The sequence below is a fragment of the Microcaecilia unicolor genome, chromosome 11 (genome assembly GCF_901765095.1).
Source record: "Microcaecilia unicolor chromosome 11, aMicUni1.1, whole genome shotgun sequence".
NCBI classification, from domain to species: Eukaryota; Metazoa; Chordata; class Amphibia; order Gymnophiona; family Siphonopidae; genus Microcaecilia; species Microcaecilia unicolor.
In genome coordinates, this window is record NC_044041.1 from 97,704,900 (window position 1) to 97,724,425 (window position 19,526).

The window sequence follows — 19,526 nt, forward strand, 5'->3', positions numbered from 1 at the left end:
GAGTCATCCACTGTACCTTTGCATAATGTCCTTAAGGAGACATTGCTTAGGAACTGGATGAAACCACTAACTAATCCCACCATTCCCAAAAAAGCTGAGTCCCAATATCGGATTCACGGAGAACCTGAGTTGATGAGGACGCAGTTACCTCACGATTCTATGGTTGTGGATTCCGCTCTCAAGCCAAGAGTTGTAGAGATTTTGCCTCGGCGCCCCCTGAACGAGAATCTAGAACCCTGGACTCTTTTGGGAGGAAGGCTTATCAATCCTCTGCTCGTGTCCAAAATTCAGTCTTACCAGCTCTACACGATCATCCACATGCGGAACAATGTGAAGCAACTGGCGGACTAGGTGAACAAGCTCCCTTCGGAGCACGCCAGGCCTTTTCAGGAGGTGATTAGGCAGCTGAAGGCGTGTCGTAAATTCCTGTCCAGGGGTACTTACGACACTTTTGATGTTGCATCCAGATCTGCTGCTCAAGGTACAGTGATGCGCAGACTCTCATGGCTGCGTGCCTCTGACCTGGACAATCGAGCCCCGCAGCGGCTTGCGGATGTTCCTTGCCGGGGGGATAATATTTTTGGCAAGAAAATCGAGCAGGTGGTAGAGCAGCTCCACCAGCGGGAAACCGCCCTCGACAAGCTCTCCCACCAGGCGCCTTCAGCATCTACCTCAATAGGTAGACGGTTTTTCCGGGGAAGGAGGAATGCTCCCTATGCTTACAATAAGCGTAGGTACAATCCACCTTCCCGGTGGATCTTTTTGCCACTCAGCTCAATCACAAGGTCCCTCAGTTCTGTTCCAGACTTCAGGCCCACGACAGACTAGCGTCAGATGCCTTTCTCCTTTATTGGGGGGCAGGCCTTCTGTATGCATATCCTCCCATACCTCTGGTGGGGAAGACTTTGCTGAAACTCAAGCAAGACTACGGAACCATGATTTTGATTGCTCCTTTTTGGCCGCGTCAGATTTGGTTCCCTCTTCTTCTGGAGTTGTCCTCCAAAGAACTGTGGAGATTGGAGTGTTTTCCAACCCTCATCACTCAGAACGCAGGGACACTTCTGCATCCCAACCTCCAGTCTCTGGCTGTCACGGCCTGGATGTTGAGAGCGTAGACTTCGACTCCTTGGGTCTTTCTGAAGGTGTCTCCCGAGTCTTGCTTGCTTCCAGGAAAGATTCCACAAAGAGGTGTTGCTCTATTAAATGGAGGAGGTTTGTCGTCTGATGTGACAGCAAGGCCCTAGATCCTCGCTCTTGTCCTACACAGACCCTGCTTGAATACTTTCTACACTTGTCTGAGGCTGGTCTTTAGACCAACTCCATAAGGGTTCATCTTAGTGCAATTAGTGCTTTTCATTATCCTGTAGAGGGTAAGCCTATCTCTGGACAGCCTTTAGTTGTGCGCTTCATGAGAGGTTTGCTTTTGTCCAGGCCCCCTATCAAACCTCCACCAGTGTCATGGGATCTCAACGTTGTTCTCACCCAGCTGATGAAGCCTCCTTTTGAGCCACTGAATTCCTGCCACCTGAAGTACTTGACCTGGAAGGTCATTTTCTTGGTGACAGTTACTTCAGCTCGTAGGGTCAGTGAGCTTCAAGCCTTGGTAGCCCATTCTCCCTATACTAAGTTTCATCATAATAGAGTAGTCCTCCGCACGCCCCCTAAGTTCTTGTCGAAGGTGGTGTCGGAGTTCCATCTTAACCAGTCAATTGTCTTGCCAACATTTTTTCCCCGTCCTCATACCCACCCTGCTGAACGTCAGTTGCATACATTGGACCGCAAGAGAGCATTGTCCTATGTGGAGCGAACAAGCCCTTCAGACAGTCCGCCCAGAAGGGGAGTTGCTGTCGGGAAACGCACCATTTCCAATTGGCTAGCAGATTGCATTTCCTTCACTTATGCCCAGGCTGTGCTGACTCTTGAGGGTCATGTCACGGCTCATAATGTTCGAGTCATGGCAGCGTCAGTGGCCCACTTGAAGTCAGCCACTATAGAAGAGATTTGCAAGGCTGCGACGTGGTCATCAATCCACACATTCACATCTCATTACTGCCTTCAGGAGGATACCCGACGCGACAGTCGGTTTGGGCAGTCGGTGCTGCAGAATCTGTTCGGGGTTTAGAATCCAACTGCACCCCCCTAGGCCCATTTTTGTTCTGTTCCAGGCTGCACTCTCACTTAGATGTTTCTTCGTAGGTTGATTCTTTTTATGTCCTCGCCGTTGCGAGGCCCCATTGACCTTTCTTTGTTGTTTTGAGTGAGCCTGGGAGCTAGGGATACCCCAGTCATGAGAACAAGCAGCCTGCGTATCCTCGGAGAAAATGAAGATACATACCTGTAGCAGGTATTCTCTGAGGACAGCAGGTTGATTGTTCTCACATACCTGCCCACCTTCCCTTTGGAGTTGCCTTTTCCTCTTTGCTTTGTTATTGAACTAAGCGGGACTCTCGCGTGACAGGCGGGAAGATGGATGCGCGGTGCGCGCCCGCTTTCACTCGAAGGCTGTAGCAAACGTTTGTTGCTAGGAAGAATTCTGTTCTTCAGGGACTGCCGTGGACATCACCCAGTCGTGAGAATAATCAGCCTGCTGTCCTCGGAGAATACCTGCTACAGGTATGTATCTTCATTGTGAGGCTTACTGGTCTGTAATTTCCAAGATCACCCCTGGAACCCTTTCTAAAAATCGGCATTATACTGTGCACTCCATTCTACAGGTACTGCAGACGATTTTAATGATCACTAAGAGCAGATCAGCAATTTCATGTTTGAGTTCTTTTAGTTTCATCTAGTCCAGGTGATTTATCACTCTTTTAACTTGCCGATTTGGCTCAGTACATCTTCCAGGTTCACCGAGATTTTTCTTTCAATTCCTCCGCATCATCACCCTTGAAAGCCATTTCCAGTAACTCTTGCATCTTCTTCCGTAAAAACCGAAGCAATGAAGTCATTCAACCTCTCTACTAAGGCCTTGTCCTCCCTCACTGCCCCTTTTGCTCCTTCATGATCTAACAGTCCCGTGGATTCCCTCACAGGCTTTCTGCTTTTGAAGTACCTGAAATAAGTATTACTATGAGTGTTTGTCTCCGTGGGAAGTTTTTCTTTATATTCTCTTTTTGCGACTTTTATCATTGCTTTGCATCTAGCTTGACAGTTCTTATGTTGCTTCTTATTTTCTTCATTCGGATACTTTTTCCATTCTTTGAAGGATGCTCTTTTGGCTCTAATAGCCTCTTTCACTTCACCTTTTTAACTATGCTGGCTGTTGTTTGCTCTTCATGCCATTTTTGTTAATATGAGAAATACATGGTCTGGGCTTCCACGATGTTATTTTTAAACAATGTCCATGCCCTAACCTTGACAACTTCTGCAGAAGATGGGCTACTAATAGATTTTGCCATTCCACTTTTGTGGCTTAGAAAAGAGTATTGCAGTTTTGTCTATCAACATTTGAGTAGACTTCCTTCAAGAGCAAAATACTCTTCAGAGATGATCTGGTGCAGTTTTGTCTATCAACATTTGAGTAGACTTCCTTCAAGAGCAAAATACTCTTCAGAGATGATCTGGGAACCCTAGTAAATATTTTGGTTGAGTCCAAATTCTTATAGTTTTCAAGATAAGCGCAAGCCTTCGGCACAGTTTTCGTAAAGTTAAAATAGATTGCGTGAAGGGTGAATGAACAAAAGCTGGGTTGTTAAAACAATTGCCACTTGACTTTATGTGTTTCAGATGTTTCCTTTGTGCCTTTTAAAAGCAGATAGGCTGCATTTTCAGTATGTGTTGGCAAACGTTTTCTGGATTGGGAAGAAACCTAAACTGAGGATGGGGCAGTGGAGATATAAGGGGAGGGATGTTTATAATTATGCTTGGCAACTTCAACATCTCTGTGATTTTACTCCTCTTGCGTATGAGCAGACTTTTTTTGCTCCATGGACTATAGTGTACCTTCTGCATGTGGATTTGGAGGCTTTACTCCAAGAAAGAAAATGTAGTGTTCTGTTGCAGCCACTTCATCACCTCTGGAGGTATTTAATGTCATGATGGGGCTTTCCCCCCATGTGGAACTGGACACCTCTGGGCTATAAAAGTACAGGCCACAGATGTGTAAGAAGTCTGGTGGAATTTAAAATGTTGAAATGGGGGTGGTTTCATGTTGTGGCTTGTTTTGGGGGATGAGGTAGGCAGACTAGATGGGACCGTACAGGTCTTTATCTGCCATCATTTACTATGTTACTTTGTTTTGTTACTATATGATATCATTGAAGGGGTATGGGACTGGGGAAGGTTTGGTGGGGAATGCTAATCATGTTGTAGTTCTGAGACTTGGTTTTGTCATTGATATGTTGTACTGGATCAATAAAGAAATGTAAATTAAAAAAAAATTACCACTGTTTCCAGTTCTCAGTCATGCCAGTTGGCCTTTCAGAACAGTAGTGGAGAGGACAATCAAAGAACTTGAGTCTATAAGGTTATAAGGATGCCCTGAGGTTTCATGCCTCTCAGAGATGAGCAGGCGACCCCGTCGTGGTGACAGCTGTGCTTGCTATGCTATGGATTTTTCTAGATCGACGAGCAGAGAAACTGCTTCCAGAATCATCTGGAGAACAGGAATATACTCCTATTACTTCAGAATTGGAATCCTGATCAATTGTAACAGCTGGGACAATTTTTAACAGCCTTGCAACTTGTTTCTTTTGATCCACTGCATTTTTTTGTTGTTGGTGACTGACGTATTCCCTTTGAGCTTTGGCAACAGCTGCCAAAACATTATTCAGGAGGGTTTTATTGGTTGCACTTTTTATTCACCGAGAAGGATTCAGAGTGCATCCATTTTGGCACATCTAATTATTTTGACCCAGTGTTCTTTAAGGCAGCCCGAGTACTATGCTTTTTCCAGTCTCTTGGCTGTAGTGTTGATCTCTATTAGGGCAGACTAATTTCCTGTTGAGGCCTATGCTTAGGTGAGAGAATCATCACCAAGTCTCAGTTTTCCTTCGAGTTCCGGGAGTATTCTAATTTAATTCTGCATCTGATTACTTTTGTGCCACTTGGAGATTTGATTATGGAACTAGATGTGGGTGCTGGAATGAATGACAACATCCATAAATTTAGTCTTGTGGCCTTGGGCTCACATGAAGTCCATAAAGAGAGTCCTCTTGCTGGTCATCACACTCCTAAAGCTGTGAGTGTAGTCTATCCTTGGAGTCCCTTACGTGGTGCAGTATAAGGAGGTACTTTGCTTCAGCAGCATGTTCCGAGATGTCAGCCTTGAAGCTCCCATTTGGATAAATGTCAGATATCACCCTGTTGACTGGGATTCTCTGGATCATCTGGCACAAGGAGCTTGGTCTTTGTCCATAGTATACTTATCTTTCAAATCTCTGGAGCTTTCTACAAATTGACTGCTGCTATAGACCTTATGCCTTTCTCTTCATGGAAGAGCATAGAGGGCGTTTTCTTCCCAAGAGCATACTACAGTGATTTGTCGACAGATAGGGAATTATAAAAAACATTTTCTTCTATCTACAATATTGATTGCTAGAATACAAAATATTTAAACAGAATTTTTTTTTTTGATCTGGGCAATGACACCTGTCTTCAGTGCCCTTTACATGGTTGAGGTGGTCCATTTTAAACCCCATGGTGACAAGGGCCAATAGCAAGGTTCCACACTTTTTCTCTTACCAGAAATAGTCCAATGTAAAGGTCTGGAACCGTATCTGTAGCTCTGGTCGCATGGGAACTGTGGTGTCTATTCTTTTTGTCTCCGATATTAGTTTGGGTGCTCCAGAGATTCACATCTCTCTCCACCACAGTTTTCCTATGACACCAAACTAACCATGCTTGAAGCATGACCACTCAAGAGCTAAGCTAATAGAAAAATGGGAAATTGTAACTTTGCAAGTCTAAGTGCTTTGAAAATGAGCCCCTATGTCACACAATGTCCCCCCAATCAATCCAAAACAGAGCTGTCCAGATTCATTCCACACCCGTAGATTTGACCTGTTCCCTCTTTACTCATTTGGCAACGTTGACTTCCTCTCAATTCCTGTATTCATTTTAAGGTGTTAACTCATAATCACAAAGTATACAGGTATTAGTACCTCTTTATTCTGATCATTCCTTACATACCATCCAGAGTCCTATTTTGAAGATTCACTCGCTTTTGCAAGCCTTTTGTCAGGACTGCCTCAAGGGTCTACTGACACCTGTGGTTTCTTTCTTTGCTTGTCGTTCTCTCTAATTTGTGTGACTCTTCTCAGTTGAATGCATTAATCTGTTTGAGTATCTTATTAAGTTGTAAAGTTTCTGCTGCTCACTTTCCTGTACTAAATGGTGTTCCGTTCTGTTTTCTCAATATTTTTGCTTTGGATACCACATTGCTATTGTTTTAGAAAAGGTGGTATGTTAAATCTAATATAATAAGCCATAAATCACAAGGACTTTGGAACCATATGACTGGATTTGCAAATGTGTTCTACAACTCGAGGCTGTTTTCCATGCTCTTTCCTTTCTCTGGTTTCATTCCCAGGTTCTTCTCATCACGATAACCAGTCAAGTAGCCATGTTCTATGTAAACAACAGAGTAGTTCAGGCTCCCTCTGGGAGCTCTAAAAATCTGTAACCTCACACTCACTTTAAATACCACTCTTCACAGATTTTTGTCACCTGTAATCCAAGTAAGCCTAGTATGCCAGCTTTGAAACAAACACTGGCTAATTGGATTTCAGAATGCCTCTCCTGTTACTTGCTAGCAGGCCTACCACAACCACATGATATAGGACCATATCTGTTGTGTGAAAAAGCTACCTAGGTAGCTAACCTCAGATCATCTTCAACTGCAGACATCTGCAAAGCTACCATATGGGCTTCAACTCATACTGAACATTACTGCCTCGATCATTCATCAATTCAAGATGCCACATTATCTGCAACTTATTTGCATACTGTCTGCTCATTATCCCAGATTCAACATTCTTCTGCCCATGTCTCTATTCCTGGGCCACTAGGGAAAGCAACTTGGCTGGCTCTCAGCTTGGGATTCATCTTAGTGTGCCTACATTCCTCTGCCTTGTCTGTGGAGAAAACACTTACTTGTAAAAGAGTTCTCTGTAGACAGCAGAGGAATGAGGCCACACTTTCCCCTCCCTCTATCCACTCAAAAAAAAAAATGAAGAAATAAAAGATCAGAAGAATTTAGACTTCTAAATGTGCATTGTACATCAGCTTTGATATAGACTGAGGGGGGGAAAGGCAGCCCAAGGCTGCACAGGAACCCTCATATGTGCTCAGAGATACCTAATCTACTTCTCTGAACTGAAGGAGATCTCTGGCACACAAAGCTCCAACAGATGATGTCACCTTAGAGTATGGCTGCATTCCCCTGCTGTCTATGAAGAACTCATGTAACAAGTAAGCAACTTTGCTTTATTTTCATCTGAAAAACCGCAAGTGCTTTTGAATGTACAAAGCTTTGTATTTCAGTTTCTCTCCCTATAAACTGCCCCCCACATTGCTTATTGACCTATACATGTACTGTCTTCCCCACATACATGTTGGGCAATTCTCAGGCAGATAATTTGAGGAAGATAAAGCCCTTTTTACCTATGAAAATTGTTCTTTATAACTTGAAAACCATTCCTTTGTAGTAATATTAGTGGTAGGACTTAAAGTGGATATTCCTTAGTGTCCTTACCAGATTAGTCCAGAACCTGTGGGTTATGTCCATTGACCAGCAGATGGAGACAGAGAAACAAACAATAGTTCCATGTGATTTGCCCCTTAAGGGCACTGCACAGCCTTAGATAGTATTTCTTTGTCTCCAGCAGATGCTAGCAGATGGACCATATGCAGGCCCTAGATTGTTTCTATGACAGCTCTTTACACAGTTGGAAATCTGTGTGTCAGTAGAGCTGAGGGGTCCTGCCTTGTGATTTGAGCTCCACAAGAAGAAAATGCGAAATAAGTTTAATCTGGAGCTGAGAATAACTGTGAGAGGAATTTGAGTTCCTCTTCCTCTTCACTAATGGTCTTCTAAAGGTAATCTATAATTACCCCTTCACCCTTCACCCATGATCTCTCGCTCCCTTCAACTGCTCGCCCTAACCGAAACCTGGATCTCCCCAGAAGACTCGGCCTCAGTCGCGGCCCTCTGCCATGGAGGTTATCTCTTCTCCCACACTCCCCGCCCAGTTGGCCGTGGTGAAGGCGTTGGGCTACTACTCTCGCCCTCCTGAAGTTTCCAACCCCTCCCCCTACTGCAGTCTCACTGCTTCTCATCCTTTGAAGTCCACTCCATCCGGCTATTCTACCCGCTGCCACTCAGAGTCGCAGTCATCTACCGCCCCCCCCCCCCCCCCCCCCATAAATCCTTCTCTTCCTTCCTCACCGATTTTGATGCTTGGCTTTCCGTCTTTCTTGAACATCTCTGTCCCTCATTCTTGGAGACTTTAACATACACGCTGATGACCCATCCGACCCTAACGCTTCTAAGTTCCTCACCCTAACATCCTCCTTCAACCTCCAGCTGTGCTCCACCACCCCCACTCACCGTGACGGCCATTGTCTTGACCTCGTCCTCTCCTCCTCTGGCTCAAACTCCAATTTCCACGCTTCTGCTCTCCCTCTCTCCGATCATCACCTGATCACATTCACACTTCTTCACCCACCCCCCCTCTGCCCCCGTCCAACTTTAACCACCACCTCCAGGAATCTCCAGGCTATTGACCCCCCCCCCCCCCCCCACTTTATCCTCTAGTATCTCTAATCTCCTCCCCTCCATCATGTCGTCCGAGACTGTAGACAAAGCGGTCTCCGCTTACAATGCCGCTCTCTCCTCTGCTTTGGACACCCTCGCTCCATCCACCTCCCGTCCCACAAAGCGTACTAATCTCCAGCCTTGGCTGACCCCTTGCATCCATTACCTTCGCTCCTGCACCCGATCCGCTGAACGCCTCTGGAGGAAATCTCGTACCCATTCAGACTTCCTTCACTACAAATTCATGCTATCCTCCTTCCATTCCTCCCTATTCCTTGCAAAACAGGACTATTACACCCAATTGACCAATTCTCTCAGCTCCAATCCTCGTCGTCTCTTCACCACCCTTAATTCCCTCCTCAAAGTGCCCCCCGCTCCCACTCCCCCTTCACTCTCTCCTCAATCACTGGCTGACTACTTCCGCGACAAGGTGCAAAAGATCAACCTTGAGTTCACTACCAAGCCACCACCTCCCCTTCAGCCTATAGCCCCATCCAACAACCAACCAACCATGGCCTCCTTCTCCTCCTTTCCTGAGATCACCGGGGATGAAACCTCCTGCCTTCTTTCCTCCTCGAAATGCACCACCTGTTCCTCCGATCCCATCCCCACCAACCTACTTAACACCATCTCCCATACTGTCACCCCCTCCATCTGTCGCATCCTTAACCTTTCTCTCTCCACTGCAACTGTCCCTGACACCTTCAAGCATGCCGTAGTCAAACCTCTCCTAAAAAAAACCATCACTTGACCCTACCTGCCCCTCCAACTACCGCCCCATCTCTCTCCTACCCTTCCTCTCCAAAATACTTGAGCGTGCCGTTCACAGTCGCTGCCTTGATTTTCTCTCCTCTCATGCCATCCTCGATCCACTTCAATCCGGTTTTCGCCCTCTACACTCGACAGAAACAGCACTCTCTAAAGTCTGCAACGACCTGCTCCTCGCCAAATCCAGAGGCCACTATTTCATCCTCCTCCTCCTTGATCTATCCGCTGCGTTTGACACTGTCAATCATGATTTACTTCTTGCCACACTGTCCTCTTTTGGGTTCCAAGGCTCTGTCCTCTCCTGGTTCTCCTCTTATCTCTCCCACCGCACCTTCAGGGTACACACTCATGGATCTTCCTCCACTCCCATGCCACTATCTGTTGGAGTTCCCCAGGGATCTGTCCTTGGACCCCTTTTCTTCTCAATCTACACCTCTTCCCTAGGCTCACTGATCTCATCTCATGGTTTTCAGTATCATGTTTATGCTGATGACACCCAGCTATATCTCTCCACACCAGACATCACCGCGGAGACCCAGGCCAAGGTATTGGCCTGCTTAACCGACATTGCTGCCTGGATGTCCAACCGCCACCTGAAGCTGAACATGTCCAAAACCAAGCTCCTCGTCTTTCCACCTAAACCCACTTCTCCTCTTCCTCCATTCTCTATCTCAGTTGATAACACCCTCATCCTCCCCGTCCCATCTGCCCGCAACCTCGGAGACTCCACCCTCTCCTTCTCTGCACATATCCAACAGACTGCCAAGACCTGTCGCTTCTTCCTCTTCAACATCAGCAAAATTCGCCCTTTCCTCTCTGAGCATACCACACGAATTCTCGTCCACGCTCTCATTACCTCACGCCTTGACTACTGCAACTTACTCCTCACCGGCCTCCCACTTAGCCATCTATCCCCCCTTCAATCCGTTCAGAACGCTGCCGCACGTCTTATATGCCGCCAGAACCGATATACTTATATCACCCCTCTCCTCAAGTCACTTCACTGGCTTCCGATCAGATACCGCATACAATTCAAGCTTCTCCTCCTTACCTATAAATGCACCCGGTCTGTGGCTCCTCACTACCTCTCTACGCTCATCTCCCCCTATGTTCCCGCCCTTAACCTCCGCTCTCAGGACAAATCCCTCCTTTCAGTACCCTTCTCCACCACTGCCAACTCCAGGCTCCGCTCATTCTGCCTTGCCTCACCCTATGCCTGGAACACTCTTCCTCAACCCCTACGCCAAACCCCCTCCCTACCCATCTTCAAATCTCTGCTTAAAACTCACCTCTTCAATGCTGCTTTCGGCACCTAACCTTTCGAGAAATATAGTATGCCCTATCAGATTGACTCTACACTTGTCTTTTAGATTGTACACTTGTCTCTAGATTGTACACTTGTCTTTTAGATTGTACACTTGTCTCTAGATTGTACACCTGTCTTTTAGATTGTAAGCTCCTTGAGCAGGGACTGCCCTTCCATGTTAAATTGTACAGCGCTGCGTAACTCTAGTAGCGCTTTAGAAATGTTAAGTAGTAGTATAATAGTCTGGTCTGAATGAAGGTACAGCTACTCCTGAGGGATCTTAGGTTTATAGCCGCAGATCTTTGCCACAGGAAGTATCACTTGGAGGGACAATTGGCTTAAGCCGCTGATTTGACACTGCTAGTCCTAAGGGACTTTTGGTCATAATTCCTTGCTGTTTGGTGTGTTTCCCTAGCAGCGAGGAGGAAGAGGGAGGAATTTTATTGCAAGGCAGTAAGTTCACCAAGTTTAGCCTGGAGAGAACTCTGGCCTTTTATTTTTCCTCCGTTAGGCTGAATTAGTGGGCTTGATTTGTATGGCAGTCTGTGCATCTGAATTAATTCTTGGGCTGCTTTTCAGAAGTTCCCAAAGTATTGCATTGAGTGACCATTATGTCTTCAGCTCCTAATCATGTGCAGTCTGCAAGGGAAGCTAGGACCTGACCGTTTCTCTTTAATCCTCTGTTCTGGCGCTCTTTTACACCCATTGGCTGGTAGGTTGAAACGCAGGACTAACGGCCATCTTAAATCTTTGTCTTGCCACAGTTGGAGTAAGCTCTAAGCTCGTTGTTCCTGGAAGGAATTATCCCTTACTGCTTTCCTTCTTCTGGACTTTTAAGTTTTCGATATCCAGCCCATGTAAAGATTGGGTATGGAGGAGCTCAATACTTACTTATAGTGGGTATCTGCCAGCCTGGCCCCAAGGAAACTTTTTTTTTTCCTTCAAGTTTGAGCCTTGTAAGGCAGAGGACAGCATCTTAGGTGTTGCTAAGAATCATCAGCCTCCAGTAGTTTGGCGAAGTACACTCATGAGGTATCACTTCGGATGTTAGACAACGTTCTGGTGCTCCATGTTTTTCTATGGTTATGAGACCTCAAGGACCCTTTTTCATTGGCTGTATGCGAGCAGTGTCGGGGCCTGAGTATTTTCTTACTTTGACATTAAAAGTAATACACTCTAGGGATTCAGGCACATCCATGGCAACTTGGAGCACAAGAGTTATGGCTATCTTCGTTTTCATTTTCTGTTCTTTTTTTGTGGTTCACCGATGTAGCTACACCTCTGGAAGCAGGGCTTTGCTTTTTTTCTTATTAAGCGCTCTTGGGGATCCTTTTATCAAGCCATGCTAAAAATTGGCCGGCACTGGTGTTAGCACATGGGTTTTCCATGCACTGTGTCCACTTTTAGCGTGACAGTAAAATGTCCACCTTGCCATATTTTTTTCATAATGGCCACTCACTAATTTCCTCATTAGCGAATGGCCATTACCGCCACCCATTTAGGAGGCAATCTGTGCTACTCCCAAGCTAATCTGGTAGCACGCAGAAATGTGCACACACTACCCAATTAGCACAAGCAGACCTACTTTCCACCCATGGGCATGCCTCCAGTACTTGAAAATAAAAATATATTTTCAGCGCGGGATTAGTGCACGCTGAACAGGAAACTACTGTGGAACGCCGTAGTGTGTACCATGGTAGTGCCCTTTTAGCATGTGGTAGGCCCATGATAGGCCTGTCGTGCCTTAGTAAAAGGGCCCCTAAATGAGCTAAGTGGAGAGAATTGTTTTCCTTCTTTTCCTGGAATCTTTTTGCTCTTGGTTCTTCACATCAGAAGAGTTAGGGTGAGCTACTTGAGTGTACCAGTAACTAGTCTTTGACTGGTTTCTCTGTTCTGGACAGAAGAGCATTCTTTAAGGGATCTTACAGGGAACCTGTAACATATCAACCATTTCTCCGAGGACAAGCAGGCTGCTTGTTCTCACTGATGGGTGACGTCCGCGGCAGCCCCTCCAATCGGAATCTTCACTAGCAAAAGCCTTTGCTAGCCCTCGCGCGCCGATGCGCACCGAGCATGCGCGGCCGTCTTCCCGCCCGAAACCGGCTTGGGCCGGCCAGTCTTCTTTTCTCCGCGCTCGGTACGGTTGTGTTTACCATTCGTGCCCCGGAAAGTCGACCTCGCGCGTCGTTTTTCGACATTTTTCTGTGAGAAATCCAGAAATCCTTCGGATTAGCCATTTTTGGTTTTTTCCTTCCTCTACTTAGAGTTTTTTCGCCCCGTTAAGTTTTCTTTCGTCGTCGGGGTAGGCCTTACTTAGGCCCCGGTCGAAATTTCCCCTGTTTTTCTGTGCCAAATTTCGCCATTTCGTCTTTCGATTTCGCCGGCGTGATTTTTCCGCCCATGACATCGAAGCCTTCCAGCGGCTTCAAGAAGTGCACCCAGTGCGCCCGGGTAATCTCGCTCACTGACAGGCACGCGTCGTGTCTTCAGTGTCTGGGGGCTGGGCACCGCCCTCAGGCCTGTAGTCTGTGTTCCCTTTTGCAAAGGCGGACTCAGGTAGCGAGGTTAGCCCAGTGGAACGTTTTGTTCTCGGGCTCTTCGTCGGCATCGGCACCGGGGGTATCGAGTGCATCGACGTCTTCAGCGTCCAGACCTTCAACCTCGGCGGCCAGTGCATCGAGTGCATCGAGGCATCGGCCCTCTGCATCGGCGCCGAGACATCGGATAGCTGCATCGACGTCGGTGGTACCGGGACCTCGTCTGCTGATGTCGTCGGACGGTGGTGCTTCGTCTGGAGTGCAGGTGAGGGCTGTCCATTCCCCTGCTGGTGGCGGTGAGCCTTCGGGTGGGTCTCCCCCTACCCTGAGGGCTCCTGCGGTACAGCCCCCCCGAGACCGACCCTCTTCGGACTCGGCCCCGAGGAAGCGACGACTGGATTCTACGTCCTCCTTGTCGGTACCGGGAAGCTCCGGTGACATGCTTCGTCCCAAGAAGTCGAAGAAGCATCGTCACCGGTCCCCTTCCCGTGTCGGTACCGAGAGCTCTGGGTCGCCGAAGGAGTCGGCACCCAGCAGGCATCGACGCCGAGAGGTCCGCTCACCCTCTGTTCAGGAGGTGTCGATGCGCTCCACTCTGGACAGCCCGGAACAGCCTCCACGCCCGGAACAGGTTCTGACGTCGACGCCTGCATCGACCTCCATGCCTTTCTCTGCAGCCGCTCTGAACGAGAGCCTCCGGGCCGTCCTCCCTGAGATTCTGGGAGAGCTGTTGCGCCCTACCCCTCCGGTACCGGCGGTGCTTGCGCCACCGGTACCGTCGAGCGTGGCGCCGGCTGGCCCATCGCCCGAGGTGAGGTCTCCGGCGTCGGTGCCGCGTGCGGTACCGGCTGCCGTCGCCTCCCAGGAAGGCTCCCCGACTACGTCGGCGGAGGGAGCTTCGCCGATGCGGGCGAGGGAGTCTACCTCTCGACGCCCCCATCGTGGACGTGGCTCCACGGAGTCGAGTCGGGCACGGTTGCAGACACAGGTTCGGGAACTTGTGTCTGACACCGAGGGTGAGGCCTCGTGGGAAGAGGAAGAAGACCCCAGATATTTCTCTGACGAGGAGTCTGAGGGTCTTCCTTCCGATCCTACTCCCTCTCCTGAAAGGCAGCTTTCTCCTGAGAGTCTGTCTTTCGCTTCCTTTGTCCGGGAGATGTCTACGGCCATCCCCTTCCCGGTGGTTGTGGAGGACGAGCCCAGGGCTGAAATGTTTGAGCTCCTGGACTATCCTTCTCCACCTAAGGAAGCGTCCACTGTTCCCTTGCATCATGTCCTCAAAAAGACATTGCTTGTGAACTGGACCAAACCTTTAACTAATCCCCACATTCCCAAGAAGATCGAGTCCCAGTACCGGATCCATGGGGACCCAGATCTGATGCGCACTCAGTTGCCTCATGATTCTGGAGTTGTGGATCTGGCCCTAAAGAAGGCTAAGAGTTCTAGGGAGCATGCTTCGGCGCCCCCGGGCAAGGACTCTAGAACCTTAGACTCCTTTGGGAGGAAGGCCTACCATTCTTCTATGCTCGTGGCCAAAATCCAGTCTTACCAGCTCTACACGAGCATACACATGCGGAACAATGTGCGGCAGTTGGCGGGCTTGGTTGATGCGCTCCCCCCTGAGCAAGCCAAGCCGTTTCAGGAGGTAGTCAGGCAGCTGAAGGCGTGCAGGAAATTCCTGGCCAGAGGGGTGTATGACACCTTTGATGTTGCGTCCAGGGCCGCTGCTCAAGGTGTGGTGATGCGCAGGCTCTCATGGCTGCGTGCCTCCGACCTGGAGAACAGAATCCAGCAGCGGATTGCGGACTCGCCTTGCCGTGCGGATAACATTTTTGGAGAGAAAGTCGAACAGGTGGTAGAGCAGCTCCACCAGCGGGACACCGCATTCGACAAGTTCTCCCGCCGGCAGCCTTCAGCCTCTACCTCTACAGGTAGAAGATTTTTTGGGGGAAGGAAGACTGTTCCCTACTCTTCTGGCAAGCGTAGGTACAATCCTCCTTCTCGACAGCCTGCGGCCCAGGCTAAGCCCCAGCGCGCTCGCTCTCGTCAGCAGCGTGCGACCCAGCAAGGCCCCTCGGCTCCCCAGCAAAAGCAAGGGGCGAGCTTTTGACTGTCTCCAGCAGAGCATAGCTGACATCCAAGTGTCAGTGCCGGGCGACCTGCCAGTCGGAGGGAGGTTGAAAGCTTTTCACCAAAGGTGGCCTCTCATAACCTCTGATCAGTGGGTTCTCCAAATAGTCCGGCAAGGATACACCCTCAATTTGGCCTCAAAACCTCCAAATTGTCCACCAGGAGCTCAGTCTTACAGCTTCCAGCACAAGCAGGTACTTGCAGAGGAACTCTCCGCCCTTCTCAGCGCCAATGCGGTCGAGCCCGTGCCATCCGGGCAAGAAGGGCTGGGATTCTATTCCAGGTACTTCCTTGTGGAAAAGAAAACAGGGGGGATGCGTCCCATCCTAGACCTAAGGGCCCTGAACAAATATCTGGTCAAAGAAAAGTTCAGGATGCTTTCCCTGGGCACCCTACTTCCCATGATTCAGGAAAACAATTGGCTATGCTCTCTGGACTTGAAGGATGCCTACACACACATCCCGATACTGCCAGCTCACAGACAGTATCTGCGATTTCAGCTGGGCACACGTCACTTCCAGTACTGTGTGCTACCCTTTGGGCTCGCCTCTGCGCCCAGGGTGTTCACAAAGTGCTTGGCTGTAGTAGCAGCGGCACTTCGCAGGCTGGGGGTGCACGTGTTCCCATATCTGGACGATTGGCTGGTGAAGAACACATCCGAGGCAGGAGCCCTGCAGTCCATGCAGATGAGTATTCGCCTCCTGGAGCTACTGGGGTTTGTGATAAATTATCCAAAGTCCCATCTTCTCCCAGTGCAGAGACTCGAATTCATAGGAGCTCTGCTGGATTCTCGGACGGCCCGCGCCTATCTCCCAGAGACGAGAGCCAACAACTTGTTGTCCCTCGTCAAGCGGGTGCGACCGTCCCAGCAGATCACAGCTCGGCAGATGTTGAGATTGCTAGGCCACATGGCCTCCACAGTCCATGTGACTCCCATGGCCCGCCTTCACATGAGATCTGCTCAATGGACCCTAGCTTCCCAGTGGTTTCAGGCTGCTGGGGATCTAGAGGACGTGATCCACCTGTCCACGAGTTTTCTCGCATCCCTGTATTGGTGGACGATTTGGTCCAATTTGACTCTGGGACGTCCTTTCCAAATTCCTCAGCCACAAAAAGTGCTGACCACGGATGCGTCTCTCCTGGGATGGGGAGCTCATGTCGATGGGCTTCACACCCAAGGAAGCTGGTCCCTCCAGGAACGCGATCTACAGATCAATCTTCTGGAGTTACGAGCGATCTGGAACGCTCTGAAGGCTTTCAGAGATCGGCTGTCCCACCAAATTATCCAAATTCAGACAGACAACCAGGTTGCCATGTACTACTTCAACAAGCAGGGAGGGCACCGGATCTCGCCCCCTGTGTCAGGAAGCCGTCAGCATGTGGCTCTGGGCTCGCCGACACGGCATGGTGCTCCAAGCCACATATCTGGCAGGCGTAAACAACAGTCTGGCCGACAGGTTGAGCAGGATTATGCAACCTCACGAGTGGTCGCTCAACTCCCGAGTGGTGCGCCAGATCTTCCAAGTGTGGGGCACCCCCTTGGTGGATCTTTTCGCATCTCGAGCCAACCACAAAGTCCCTCAGTTCTGTTCCAGGCTTCAGGCCCACGGCAGACTGGCATCGGATGCCTTCCTCCTGGATTGGGGGGAGGGTCTGCTGTATGCTTATCCTCCCATTCCTCTGGTGGGGAAGACTTTGTTGAAACTCAAGCAAGACCGAGGCACCATGATTCTGATTGCTCCTTTTTGGCCGCGTCAGATCTGGTTCCCTCTTCTTCCGGAGTTGTCCTCCGAAGAACCCTGGAGATTGGAGTGTTTTCCGACCCTCATCACACAGGACGAAGGGGCGCTTCTGCATCCCAACCTCCGGTCCCTGGCTCTCACGGCCTGGATGTTGAGAGCGTAGACTTTGCCTCTTTGGGTTTGTCAGAGGGTGTCTCCCGCATCTTGCTTGCTTCCAGGAAAGATTCCACTAAGAGGAGTTACTTCTTTTTATGGAGGAGGTTTGCCGTATGGTGTGACAGCAAGGCCCTAGATCTTCGCTCTTGTCCTACACAGACCCTGCTTGAATACCTTCTGCACCTGTCTGAGTCTGGTCTCAAGACCAACTCTGAAAGGGTTCACCTTAGTGCAATCAGTGCATACCATTACCGTGTGGAAGGTAAGCCGATCTCAGGACAGCCTTTAGTTGTTCGCTTCATGAGAGGTTTGCTTTTGTCAAAGCCCCCCATCAAACCTCCTACAGTGTCATGGGATCTCAATGTCGTTCTCACCCAGCTGATGAAACCTCCTTTTGAGCCACTGAATTCCTGCCATCTGAAGTATTTGACTTGGAAGGTCATTTTCTTGGTGGCAGTTACTTCAGCTCGTAGAGTCAGTGAGCTTCAGGCCCTGGTAGCCCAGGCCCCTTACACCAAATTTCATCATAACAGAGTAGTCCTCCGCACTCACCCTAAGTTCTTGCCAAAGGTCGTGTCGGAGTTCCATCTGAACCAGTCAATTGTCTTGCCAACATTCTTTCCCCGTCCTCATTCCTGCCCTGCTGAACGTCAGCGGCACACATTGGACTGCAAGAGAGCATTGGCCTTCTATCTGGAGCGGACACAGCCCAACAGACAGTCCGCCCAATTGTTTGTTTCTTTTGATCCCAATAGGAGGGGAGTGGCTGTGGGGAAACGCACCATATCCAATTGGCTAGCAGATTGCATTTCCTTCACTTACGCCCAGGCGGGGCTGGCTCTTGAGGGTCATGTCACGGCTCATAATGTTAGAGCCATGGCTGCGTCGGTAGCCCACTTGAAGTCAGCCTCTATTGAAGAAATTTGCAAAGCTGCGACGTGGTCATCTGTCCACACATTCACATCTCATTACTGCCTGCAGCAGGATACCCGACGCGACAGTCGGTTCGGGCAGTCAGTTCTTCAGAACCTGTTTGGGCTTTAGGATCCAACTCCACCCCCCGAGGGCCCTGTTTGTTCTGTTCCAGGCTCTACTCTGTTAGTTGGTAAATTTTTTAGGTCAATCTCAGTTATGTCCTCGCCGTTGCGAGGCCCAATTGACCATGGTTGTTGTTTTGAGTGAGCCTGGGGGCTAGGGATACCCCATCAGTGAGAACAAGCAGCCTGCTTGTCCTCGGAGAAAGCGAATGCTACATACCTGTAGAAGGTATTCTCCGAGGACAGCAGGCTGATTGTTCTCACAAACCCGCCCGCCTCCCCTTTGGAGTTGTGTCTTCCCTTGTCTTTGTTTTGCTACACATGAGACTGGCCGGCCCAAGCCGGTTTCGGGCGGGAAGACGGCCGCGCATGCGCGGTGCGCATCGGCGCGCGAGGGCTAGCAAAGGCTTTTGCTAGTGAAGATTCCGATTGGAGGGGCTGCCGCGGACGTCACCCATCAGTGAGAACAATCAGCCTGCTGTCCTCGGAGAATACCTTCTACAGGTATATAGCATTCGCTTTTTAGTAGGTGCGTACTTACTCCCTGATGCCCACAAGTTTGTGACTGGCTGAGCTTGTAACCTTTACTAGTGTGGTATTCAGGAGTATTCTTCTCTTTTCTGTACAGATTCTATTGGCATACCAGTGTCATTATATGCTTCTCTCTCTTCCATTAAAAAAACAAACAGAAAATATTTTGCTGGGCAGATGTCTCCTATCCTTATGGTGACTAGATCAAGGTTGATTTCTGTCTAACAGCTATTCTCATGGAGAGAAAAGAAACAAATCAAAGAAAGGGTGAGATTTCTGCCTGTTGTTTTCAGCGACTTTCGTTCAGAGTTTAAAGAATTAGCATTTTTGCATCTTTCTCTTTGGAAAGATTGGTATCTTTCTCTTCGGAACGATTGTTAGCAAACAGGTTTGAAACTTTCAAGAGGTGCCTTAGCTCCTTCTAAAAGGGAACTGTTTTTCATTCTGAGAGTCTCAGGTGGAAGGCTGGCCTGGAATTGTATACTTTAGGCTGAGACTTTTATTTTATTATTTATTTATTGCATTTGTATCCCACATTTTCCCACCTGTTTGCAGGCTCAATGT

General features: G+C 48.9%; 1 protein-coding gene and 1 long non-coding RNA gene across 3 annotated transcripts in view; one reads left to right on the plus strand and one right to left on the minus strand.

The window, feature by feature from the left end:
* DOT1L (DOT1 like histone lysine methyltransferase) overlaps positions 1-19,526 on the plus strand; it is a 642,515-nt gene that overhangs the window by 516,198 nt on the left and 106,791 nt on the right. The gene's annotated exons all lie outside the window — the stretch shown is intronic.
* On the minus strand, positions 1,702-18,152 carry LOC115480878. The gene is made up of 3 exons (XR_003943871.1): positions 18,109-18,152; positions 7,634-7,638; positions 1,702-1,814 (listed from the first exon to the last, which is right to left on the minus strand). It is a non-coding gene; the product is annotated as an uncharacterized LOC115480878 (long non-coding RNA).